General features: G+C 46.4%; 1 protein-coding gene across 7 annotated transcripts in view; it reads right to left on the bottom strand.

Moving 5' to 3' along the window:
- Positions 1–12,162, bottom strand: part of MAPK10 (mitogen-activated protein kinase 10) — a 485,680-nt gene that overhangs the window by 2,750 nt on the left and 470,768 nt on the right. The gene's annotated exons all lie outside the window — the stretch shown is intronic.

The raw sequence follows: 12,162 nt of genomic DNA, 5'->3' as shown, positions 1-12,162 counted from the left end.
AAGTATTGCAGACAATCCGCACTTGGGATGGGCGCCCAGCATCCACTACGGACTATGAGAAATAGAATTATCGGTAAGTAAATTCTTATTTTCTCTAACGTACTAAGTGGATGCTGGGGACTCCGTAAGGACCATGGGGATTATACCAAAGCTCCCAAACGGGCGGGAGAGTGCGGATGACTCTGCAGCACCGAATGAGAGAACTCCAGGTCCTCCTCAGCCAGGGTATCAAATTTGTAGAATTTAGCAAACGTGTTTGCCCCTGACCAAGTAGCTGCTCGGCAAAGTTGTAAAGCCGAGACCCCTCGGGCAGCCGCCCAAGATGAGCCCACCTTCCTTGTGGAATGGGCATTTACAGATTTTGGCTGTGGCAGGCCTGCCACAGAATGTGCAAGCTGAATTGTACTACAAATCCAGCGAGCAATAGTCTGCTTAGAAGCAGGAGCACCCAGCTTGTTGGGTGCATACAGGATAAATAGCGAGTCAGATTTTCTGACTCCAGCCGTCCTGGAAACATATATTTTCAGGGCCCTGACTACGTTCAGCAACTTGGAGTCCTCCAAGTCCCTAGTAGCCGCAGGCACCACAATAGGCTGGTTCAAGTGAAATGCTGAAACCACCTTAGGGAGAAATTGAGGACGAGTCCTCAATTCTGCCCTGTCCGTATGAAAAATTAGGTAAGGGCTTTTATAGGATAAAGCCGCCAATTCTGAGACACGCCTGGCTGAAGCCAGGGCTAACAGCATTACCACCTTCCATGTGAGATATTTTAAGTCCACAGTGGAAAGTGGTTCAACCCAATGTGATTTTAGGAATCCCAAAACTACATTTAGATCCCAAGGTGCCACTGGAGGCACAAAAGGAGGTTGTATATGCAGTACCCCCTTGACAAACGTCTGTACTTCAGGAACTGAAGCCAGTTCTTTTTGGAAGAAAATCGACAGGGCCGAAATCTGAACCTTAATGGACCCTAATTTTAGGCCCATAGACAGTCCTGTTTGTAGGAAATGCAGGAAACGACCCAGTTGAAATTCCTCTGTAGGGGCCTTCCTGGCCTCGCACCACGCAACATATTTACGCCAAATACGGTGATAATGTTGAACGGTTACATCCTTCCTGGCTTTGATCAGGGTAGGGATGACTTCATCCGGAATGCCTTTTTCCTTCAGGATCCGGCGTTCAACCGCCATGCCGTCAAACGCAGCCGCGGTAAGTCTTGGAAGAGACAGGGTCCCTGCTGGAGCAGGTCCTTTCTTAGAGGTAGAGGCCACGGGTCCTCTGTGAGCATCTCTTGAAGTTCCGGGTACCAAGTCCTTCTTGGCCAATCCGGAGCCACGAGTATAGTCCTTACTCCTCTCCTTCTTATGATCCTCAGTACCTTGGGTATGAGAGGCAGAGGAGGGAACACATACACTGACTGGTACACCCATGGTGTTACCAGAGCGTCCACAGCTATTGCCTGAGGGTCCCTTGACCTGGCGCAATATCTGTCTAGTTTTTTGTTGAGGCGGGACGCCATCATGTTCACCTTTGGTTTTTCCCAATGGTTCACAATCATGTGGAAGACTTCTGGGTGAAGTCCCCACTCCCCCGGGTGGAGGTCGTGTCTGCTGAGGAAGTCTGCTTCCCAGTTGTCCACACCCGGAATGAACACTGCTGACAGTGCTATCACATGATTTTCTGCCCAGCGAAGAATCCTTGCAACTTCTGTCATTGCTCTCCTGCTTCTTGTGCCGCCCTGTCTGTTTACGTGGGCGACTGCCGTGATGTTGTCCGACTGGATCAGCACCGGCTGACCTTGAAGCAGAGGTCTTGCTAGGCTCAGAGCATTGTAGATGGCTCTTAGCTCCAGGATATTTATGTGAAGTGATGTCTCCAGGCTTGACCACAAGCCCTGGAAATTTCTTCCCTGTGTGACTGCTCCCCAGCCTCTCAGGCTGGCATCCGTGGTCACCAGGACCCAGTCCTGAATGCCGAATCTGCGGCCCTCTAGAAGATGAGCACTCTGCAACCACCACAGGAGAGACACCCTTGTCCTTGGAGACAGGGATATCCGCTGATGCATCTGAAGATGCGATCCGGACCATTTGTCCAGCAGATCCCACTGAAAAGTTCTTGCGTGGAATCTGCCGAATGGAATCGCTTCGTAAGAAGCCACCATTTTTCCCAGGACCCTTGTGCATTGATGCACTGACACTTGGCCTGGTTTTAGGAGGTTCCTGACTAGCTCGGATAACTCCCTGGCTTTCTCCTCCGGGAGAAACACCTTTTTCTGGACTGTGTCCAGAATCATCCCTAGGAACAGCAGACGTGTCGTCGGAATCAGCTGCGATTTTGGAATATTTAGAATCCACCCGTGCTGTCGTAGCACTACTTGAGATAGTGCTACTCCGACCTCTAACTGTTCCCTGGACCTTGCCCTTATCAGGAGATCGTCCAAGTAAGGGATAATTTAGACGCCTTTTCTTCGAAGAAGAATCATCATTTCGGCCATTACCTTGGTAAAGACCCGGGGTGCCGTGGACAATCCAAACGGCAGCGTCTGAAACTGATAGTGACAGTTCTGTACCACAAACCTGAGGTACCCTTGGTGAGAAGGGCAAATTGGGACATGGAGATAAGCATCCTTGATGTCCAGAGACACCATATAGTCCCCTTCTTCCAGGTTCGCTATCACTGCTCTGAGTGACTCCATCTTGAATTTGAACCTTTGTATGTAAGTGTTCAAGGATTTCAGATTTAAAATAGGTCTCACCGAGCCGTCCGGCTTCGGTACCACAAACAGCGTGGAATAATACCCCTTTCCCTGTTGTAGGAGGGGTACCTTGATTATCACCTGCTGGGAATACAGCTTGTGAATGGCTTCCAATACCGCCTCCCTGTCGGAGGGAGACGTTGGTAAAGCAGACTTCAGGAACCGGCGAGGGGGAGACGTCTCGAATTCCAATTTGTACCCCTGAGATACTACTTGCAGGATCCAGGGGTCCACTTGCGAGTGAGCCCACTGCGCGCTGAAATTCTTGAGACGACACCCCACCGTACCTGAGTCCGCTTGTAAGACCCCAGCGTCATGCTGAGGACTTGGCAGAAGCGGGGGAGGGCTTCTGTTCCTGGGAAGAGGCTGCCTGCTGTAGTCTTTTTCCCCTTCCTCTGCCCCGGGGCAGATATGAGTGGCCTTTTGCCCGCTTGCCCTTATGGGGACGAAAGGATTGAGCCTGAAAAGACGGTGTCTTTTTCTGCTGAGAGGTGACCTGGGGTAAAAAGGTGGATTTCCCAGCCGTTGCCGTGGCCACCAGGTCCGATAGACCGACCCCAAATAACTCCTCCCCTTTATACGGCAATACTTCCATATGCCGTTTGGAATCCGCATCACCTGACCACTGTCGCGTCCATAACCCTCTTCTGGCAGAAATGGACAGCGCACTTACTCTTGATGCCAGAGTGCAAATATCCCTCTGTGCATCTCGCATATATAGAAATGCATCCTTTAAATGCTCTATAGTCAATAATATACTGTCCCTGTCCAGGGTATCAATATTTTCAGTCAGGGAATCCGACCAAGCCACCCCAGCACTGCACATCCAGGCTGAGGCGATTGCTGGTCTCAGTATAACACCAGTATGTGTGTATATACTTTTTAGGATATTTTCCAGCTTTCTATCAGCTGGCTCCTTGAGGGCGGCCGTATCCGGAGACGGTAACGCCACTTGTTTTGATAAGCGTGTGAGCGCCTTATCTACCCTAGGGGGTGTTTCCCAACGCGCCCTAACCTCTGGCGGGAAAGGGTATAATGCCAATAATTTTTTAGAAATTAGCAGTTTTTTATCGGGGGAAACCCACGCTTCATCACACACCTCATTTAATTCATCTGATTCAGGAAAAACTACGGGTAGTTTTTTCACACCCCACATAATACCCTTTTTTGTGGTACTTGTAGTATCAGAAATGTTCAAAACCTCCTTCATTGCCGTGATCATGTAACGTGTGGCCCTACTGGAAAATACGTTTGTTTCCTCACCGTCGACACTGGAGTCAGTGTCCGTGTCTGGGTCTGTGTCGACCATCTGAGGTAACGGGCGCTTTAGAGCCCCTAACGGTGTTTGAGACGCCTGGACAGGTATTAACTGTTTTTCCGGCTGTCTCATGTCGTCAACAGTCTTTTGTAAAGTGCTGACGCTATCACGTAATTCCTTCCATACGACCATCCAGTCAGGTGTCGACTCCCTAGGGGGTGACATCACTATTACAGGCAATTGCTCCGCCTCCATACCATTTTCCTCCTCATACATGTCGACACAACGTACCGACACACAGCACACACACAGGGAATGCTCTGATAGAGGACAGGACCCCACTAGCCCTTTGGGGAGACAGAGGGAGAGTTTGCCAGCACACACCAGAGCGCTATATATATATATATATACAGGGATAACCTTATATAAGTGTTTTTCCCTTATATAGCTGCTGTATTATTAATCTGCCAAATTTAGTGCCCACCCTCTCTTGTTTTACCCTGTTTCTGTAGTGCAGGACTGCAGGGGAGAGTCAGGGAGCTTCCCTCCAACGGAGCTGTGAGGGAAAATGGCGCTTGTGTGCTGAGGAGATAGGCTCCGCCCCCTTCTCGGCGGCCTTTCTCCCGCTTTTTTAAGGAAAAACTGGCAGGGGTTAAATGCATCCATATAGCCCAGGAGCTATATGTGATGTATTTTTAGCCATCTAAGGTGTTTTTATTGCGTCTCAGGGCGCCCCCCCCCAGCGCCCTGCACCCTCAGTGACCGGAGTGTGAAGTGTGCTGAGAGCAATGGCGCACAGCTGCGGTGCTGTGCGCTACCTTATTGAAGACAGGACGTCTTCTGCCGCCGATTTCCCGGACCTCTTCAGTCTTCTGGCTCTGTAAGGGGGCCGGCGGCGCGGCTCTGGGACCCATCCATGGCTGGGCCTGTGATCGTCCCTCTGGAGCTAATGTCCAGTAGCCTAAGAAGCCCAATCCACTCTGCACGCAGGTGAGTTCGCTTCTTCTCCCCTTAGTCCCTCGGTGCAGTGAGCCTGTTGCCAGCAGGTCTCACTGAAAATAAAAAAAAAACCTAAAACTAAACTTTTCACTAAGCAGCTCAGGAGAGCCACCTAGTGTGCACCCTTCTCGTTCGGGCACAAAAATCTAACTGAGGCTTGGAGGAGGGTCATAGGGGGAGGAGCCAGTGCACACCAGGTAGTCCTAAAGCTTTTACTTTTGTGCCCAGTCTCCTGCGGAGCCGCTATTCCCCATGGTCCTTACGGAGTCCCCAGCATCCACTTAGGACGTTAGAGAAATACTATTAAATTACAGATGCAAATATAAAAGTACTAAATAAGTCCAATTAAATACAGATTTCCATTGTCTTCTCCTTTAAAACAAAGCAAATGGGAATCTGCTTTCATGATGTGGACTGTTTGGAACTATCAAATAAATAATGCAAATAGATCTTAGAAGCTACAATCATAATAATAGTAATAGTATCAATGCAAGCACTCAGCCAATCAGAAGCATTTGCCACTCCTCCTCCTCCTCATCATCATAGAGCACCTACAAGTGATACGCCTCCTGACGGGCACATACTGTACAATACATGTCTTTGTGGTAGAGTGAGTGTGCTTGCATACTCCCTTCCCTGTTCCGTCTCTGATAGTGTAAGGAAGCATAAGATCAAAATGAGGGTGGGATGTAATGGAGTCTGAAATCGCTGGACATGCAAGATGCTGGCCGATCTCTGACATTTTTTAAAGGGGCAATCATTTACAAGACAGTTTAAAAAAAAAATGTCCCAGACTCCATTACATCCCCTCTGTAACTGAATCTACATATGGTTAGAGGCAAAATTATTTTTCTGTATATGCATAGTAATTTATTTAACGCCCCTGTCACCTGTGATCCAAAGCTTTGTTTTGCTCGCCACGTGTTCTATTCTTCCTCGGGTGGTGCCGTGGACCCACCACCCGAGTGGGAATACCAGGGAGCAGTCGGTATTCTGACTGCCAAAATTTTACCGGCTGTCGGGATCCTAAACGCTGGGAACCTGACAGCTGGTATATTAACTGCATCCCGCCCTGACTGCAAAGATGACGGTCTTAGGCTGTGGACCCCGGTATTCAGTAGCCACCACACCACTTTGGGAGCCATACTGGTTCCGCCACTGCCCTCAGACTATATATTTACACATACTATAGTAAATAAAAAAACACATTATAGGAAATATTTACTAAATTTACTTTAGTTATGTGTATTTTTTTCAGTATGCATGGGGTGGCATACTTTGCCTTAGTTTATATTTGATGTGATGATGTGTTTATAGAAGCAATAAAACTAAATATTTATTTTCCCTATAAAACAGATGTCGTTTCTAATAAATGTCACATATATAAAATGGAAATGAGAAATATGCTAGGACGCTTATTTTATGAAATAGGTACGGCACATTACTCTGTCTTACATGAATAAAGTAATATATTTTATTGACTATTAGTGTCATCCACTGTGAAATAGTATCATTTACTTAACAGTAGTTCAGTAATATTCTATAAGTGCTATTTTTCTGTGAAAACAAAAAATACCTGAGCGCTACTTACACTTCCTTATTTACAGTTCCTGACTTCCTATCTTTAATGGAGCAAGCAGGTCAAGGGCATATAGCATACCAGAAGAGAGGGAGTAAGGTTGCTGGGTTTCAAAGCATTACATGACCAGGGCCCAAGGTACCTGAAGCAGCTTCTGACCCCATACTGCCCCACTCAATTACTGCGATCTATAGATAAAGGACTTTTAGCAGTACCTAGAATCTCCCGTAATTCATCTGGGGGTCAAGCTTTTACTCATGCGGCTCCGACTCTATGGAACTCACTTCCCCGCACAGTGCGAGAGGCCCCAACTATAGAATCCTGCAAAAATAGACTCAGGACTTTCCTGTTTACTCAGGCATTTCCAGAATGTCCCTTTAGTTTCCACATGCTTCTGTATTTTATAAAAAGCTGTTCTGTACTTCATTGTTTCTGTACTATATTATGCTATGTATCTGTTAAGCGCCTTGAGTCCTATTGGAGAAAGAGCGCTATATAAATATTATTATTATTATAAGGTGTGCTCTACACCACATGCACTCACCCCTTCCTATGTGGGCAGAAGGGAGAGCTGTAGTAGTTAAAATTAGCTACATATTGCCCAACTTTAAGGCATGGCATACCAGGAAAAATATACACTGCACCAGTCTGTCCAAATTTGCCTAAATCTTCCCAAAACACTTACTTTTACGCAAACAACACCCGTTTTTCTGTAACTTCTGACCCTTTGGAGGTTTGGGAAATCAGGACAGTTGGGAGTTTGTTATAAGTGTGAGAGGCATGTGGAAATGTCTTATGGCATTCGGTGAAGACTGGGGTACAAGTGGGTAGATCTTAGGGCATATGGGGCTATTTAGGAGCAAGTGGCATGTGGTGAAAGTTTAGAGCAAATTAGGGGCATTGTGAGATGAGAGGCATGGATATGCCAGGGTAAGTTTAAGATTTTTTATTTATTCTTTAATTTGTGTAATGTGAGACCCTTCATATGTCTTCATATGTGGTACTTGAAGTATATCAGGTTGCCTATCACAGCAGAAACAAAGCTAATTGCTAACAAGCTTCTACTAGTAATAATACATTTTAACTGGTAATTTGGCCCAAGTGACCACTGAAAAATGGCAGGATAGACAACATGGGTGCCTGACATCCTCTGTGTAGTATCCTGGTCTTCTGAGCATCAGTTTAAATGAATTGCCAATGATTCTTCACTGCACAAGAGTTGGCACCCATGCTGGTTTGTAAGATCAGAGAGTGGTCAACTGGAATGGCTAGACATGTATCACCCCAACATTATCCTCCCCCTTCCCAATTTTACTATGCCCCTGATCAGCTTGCAAGGGATAAATATATCAGTGTTTTGAGGTATTTTAGACTACTGTCAAGAAGAACAATGATGCCACCAGAATTTTGAAGCCTACTGGGGTGGTTCACACATTTTGATGGCAGATTACAAAGAGTCTGATTCTAAGTGGCATGCAATGCAACTGTAATTCTGCCCACTTTCTGGAATCGGGAATGGTATGCAAACAACCAGCATTCTGACCTCAGTCCTCTGCTCACAAAAGCAGCCACTATGAATAGTAGCGGCAGTTTGCTAAAAATCACAAGATGGTGCATTGTAAATTGCATGCAATCCAGATTGCAGGCCCAAAGTATAAATGTCTTATTAGTCGTAGCAGCTGGTCAGCAATTTGCTTTGACTCACAAAGAACATTGATGGGCAACCTTCGACCTGCTGATGGCCACGGATTATTCTTCTGTCGCTGTTGTAGGGATTGGATGCACAAAACTGAAATGGCATATGAACAGTAGCCAGACAGACATTGGGGACATTGGGGGTAATTCAGATCTGATCGCTGGGCTGCGTTTTTTGCAGCCCTGCGATCAGATAGTCGCCACCTACAGGGGGGGGGGGGGTTAAAATGCTGTGCAAGTATGTGATTGCTTGTGTTGCAGAGCTGCACAAAAATCAGTTTGTCGAGTCTCTGCGCAGCCCAGGACTTACTTATCCAGTGCAACAGAATCCTGATGATCGGGGCCAGAGCTGACGTCAGACACCCTCCCTGAAAACACTTGAGGCCGTCTGCGTTCTTCCAGACACTCGCTGAAAATGGTCAGTTGCCACCCACAAACGGCCTCTTCCTGTCAATCTCCTTTCGAATGCCCGTGCGAATGGATCATTCGCACCATCCCGTCGCTGACCGTCGATCCCTGTTGTTGCTTTCTCACGCACCGGCGCATTGCGGTGCATACGCATGCGCATTTCGGATCTGATCGCCCACTGGGGGTCATTCCGAGTTGTTCGCTCGTTGCCAATTTTTGCTATGCTGCGATTTGTTGCTAAATGCGCATGCGCAAGGCACGCAGGGTGCATGCGATTAGTTATTTAACTAAAAACTTAGTAAATTTGCTGTGGATCCTGCGGCGCTTTTCAGTTGCTCTGCTGATCGGCGAATGATTGACAGGAAAGGGGCGTTTCTGGGTGGTAACTGAGCGGTTTCCGGGAGTGTGCTAAAAAACGCAGGCGTGTCAGGGAAAAACGCGGGAGTGTCTGGAGAAACGGGGGAGTGGCTGGCCGAACGCAGGGCGTGCTTGTGACGTCAAACCAGGAACTAAACGGACTGAGCTGATCGCAATCTGTGAGTAGGTCTGGAGCTACTCAGAAACTGCAAAGAATTATTTAGTAGCAGTTTTGCTAATCTTTCATTCGCAATTCTGCTAAGATACACTCCCAGAGGGCGGCGGCCTAGCGTGTGCAATGCTGCTAAAAGCAGCTAGCGAGCGAACAACTCGGAATGAGGGCTACTGTGCGAAAACGTACAGCAGCAATCAGATCTGAATTAGGCCCATTGTTATAAAATGCTGGACTCTTGCTTATGGAGATGTTTTAATATTGATCATTTGCAAAGTGCAACTTTTTCTCTGATTGATGAATGCATTTCTTAATATACTATATATCCATTGTAAATTAAGATTTCCTGAAAGTGTGACTATAAATCAAAATAGAATTGTACTGTAATTATGTCCAGTGACCATGTCACACAGAAGAGAATGATTAGACTTTCTCTATGGTCACTTAGAGGCCTATTTATTAACATTAATTTTACTAAAATAATGTGAAAAAAGGTGTTTTCACACCCCTTTCACATTATTTTAGTATCACTCCAATGTATTAAAGGGCATTTGGAGCACTTGTCATGAAAAACTGATGCAACCCCTTTAATAGTAACCCACATCGCAATCCCCATACTTATTATGGGTAATGCGATGTGGCCAAATTTACTAAAGAAAAAAGAAAACACTGAAGTGCGCCCTGTGATAATTTCGCCAAGCTGGTGAAATCACAGGGCAGCACTGCGATAAGCACCCTTTGCCCAAGCTTTCTCTGCCCCCTGCCAGAGAAAGCTGTGCAGGGACCGGGCTCCGGTGATCAGCTCTCTGTGTCTAATGGACACACAAGCTGATCACTGCTTAAAAAAAAAGTAAAAAAACAAACAAACCATACTTACCAGTCCAGGAGCCGATGATTGGTGCTCCGCTAAGGGCTACCGGGTCCTCCACGTGCTGCGCTGTGACCCCCGGTGCAGTAAAGTGATGCTGCAAAGCGGCAGCTCACTTTACAGCACCTGGGGTCACAGAAGTGCACAGGATCTGGCGCCCGGCAGGCCTGCAGTAGCAGCAACCACCGGATCCCTGGACGGGTGAGTATATTCAAAGTGCAGGGGTGTGTGTGTGTGTGTGTTCCGTGGCGCGTGGGGGGAAGTCATGACAGGTGGGTCGACCCGGCGGCAGAGGTGATGTTGGCGCATGCACAGCAGGACATCGAGGTATATTTCTCAAAAAATACCCCAATGATGCTGCGGACAGGCATTGCAGGTACAAGGCTTGCTCGTAAGCTCTGTCCCTGCAAGCGATAATGATACATCTGTGCGATGTAATCAATTATCGCAATTATCGTGATTTTATCACCTCACATTCACATCCTTGGATGCGGCTTGTGATAAATAGGCCCCTTAGTCTGTGTTACAGACCCTGGGGATAAACGTGCCTCATAAAAAAGTGTCATGGAAAGTATATGCAAACAATGGAAACATTACTGATGGATATAGATTTACATATTGTAAGTATAAGTAATACAAAAGTGGGAGTTTATTAGATGAATTGCATGATAAAACAAAAAAGTTATTATGTTGGTTCATAACAATGTGCGCAAATGTATTCATCGCTGTTGAATAGACACACCTCTGGTCACTGCATTTATCTGAATTTGCACACATACATATTTTTATATATATATATATATATATATATATATATATATATATATATATAATTTGACAGCGACGTCTAAAGTTTTTTCATTGTAACTTGTAGGGTATGTTGCATACTTTATTATAAATGTCAAAAAGTGTTGTTGTAGGAAATGTTTTGCAAATGAATAACCCATTAGGTTAAGAGTCGTACATAACAGAGTTGAATTTTTTATATAATCATTCACTAAGGACAGTTGTTCTAGCTCCACAGACAGGGTACATTATCCTATGCAGGACCCACCACTACTCTGTACACAGCAGTGACAGGCAGTCAGGGTAGGCAGAGCCTCACCTGTCATACCCACTACACTCCACAGTTTTGACCATAAAAATTATTAGAATAATACAAAAAAAGATATTTCTAACTTATAAATATAATCTTTGTATTATTCATATCATCTTTGTATTATTCTAATCATTTCCATATTCAAAAATCACCACCAAATCCGATATATGTGTGTGTAAATAAATGTGACTCTGATACTACAAAGTACCTCCCCAGCCACTGACCTCACCATACCTCCCTTACATACAGGTTTGGCTGGATAGTGTGCACAACCTTGAGCCTCTGGCATATTTGGGACACAGATGCTTTATACAAATATGCTAATGCTGCAGGAGGCATCTTGTGTAAATAGACTCCTCACGCCGGGTTCTGTGAGCAGCTGCTGCATCCGAGGATGCATCAGCAAAAACATTGTCCATCTGAGTAACCCTCAGTTTCCACGGGATGGCTGTAGTTTTCACTCTGCATGGGCCAGGAAATCTGCAATGAAAGATGCATACCATAGCCAAGGCATACCTACAAAATAGGGGTGACACCCCTCCATTTTGAAGAAGGCTCCCCATGCGTCATTGTCACCCCCCCCCAAGCGACCACAGCATGTCAGTCATGCTGTGTCTTGGGGTCTTGGGGGCAGGGGTGTATCTAAGGGTCTGAGTACCCCTGGCGCCACCCCCAGGAAGGCTGGTATTTGTAGTTCCATTTCAGGTGGCCAAATTCTGTAAACCAGAGGAAGACTGGCCCATGGCACAATGCCAATATCGGAATCCCGAAAAGGTCCTGGACAATGATGCCGGAATCCAGACCACCAGGATCCTGATCGTTGAGGCAGCGGAGTGGGTTACTACTACACTGGGGGACTTAGGGGGGGGAAATTTGTTATGGTTAGGCACCATCAGGGGGCGGGGGTAGGTTTTAGGCTGAGGGAGGGACAATTAGGGTTTTGGGAGGGGGAGTTAGGTTCAGGCACTGCCA

Source organism: Pseudophryne corroboree, chromosome 1 (genome assembly GCF_028390025.1).
Source record: "Pseudophryne corroboree isolate aPseCor3 chromosome 1, aPseCor3.hap2, whole genome shotgun sequence".
In the NCBI taxonomy this organism is placed as follows: domain Eukaryota; kingdom Metazoa; phylum Chordata; class Amphibia; order Anura; family Myobatrachidae; genus Pseudophryne; species Pseudophryne corroboree.
Note: the sequence above shows the minus strand (reverse complement) of the source record. Positions and strands in the feature narration are given on the sequence as shown.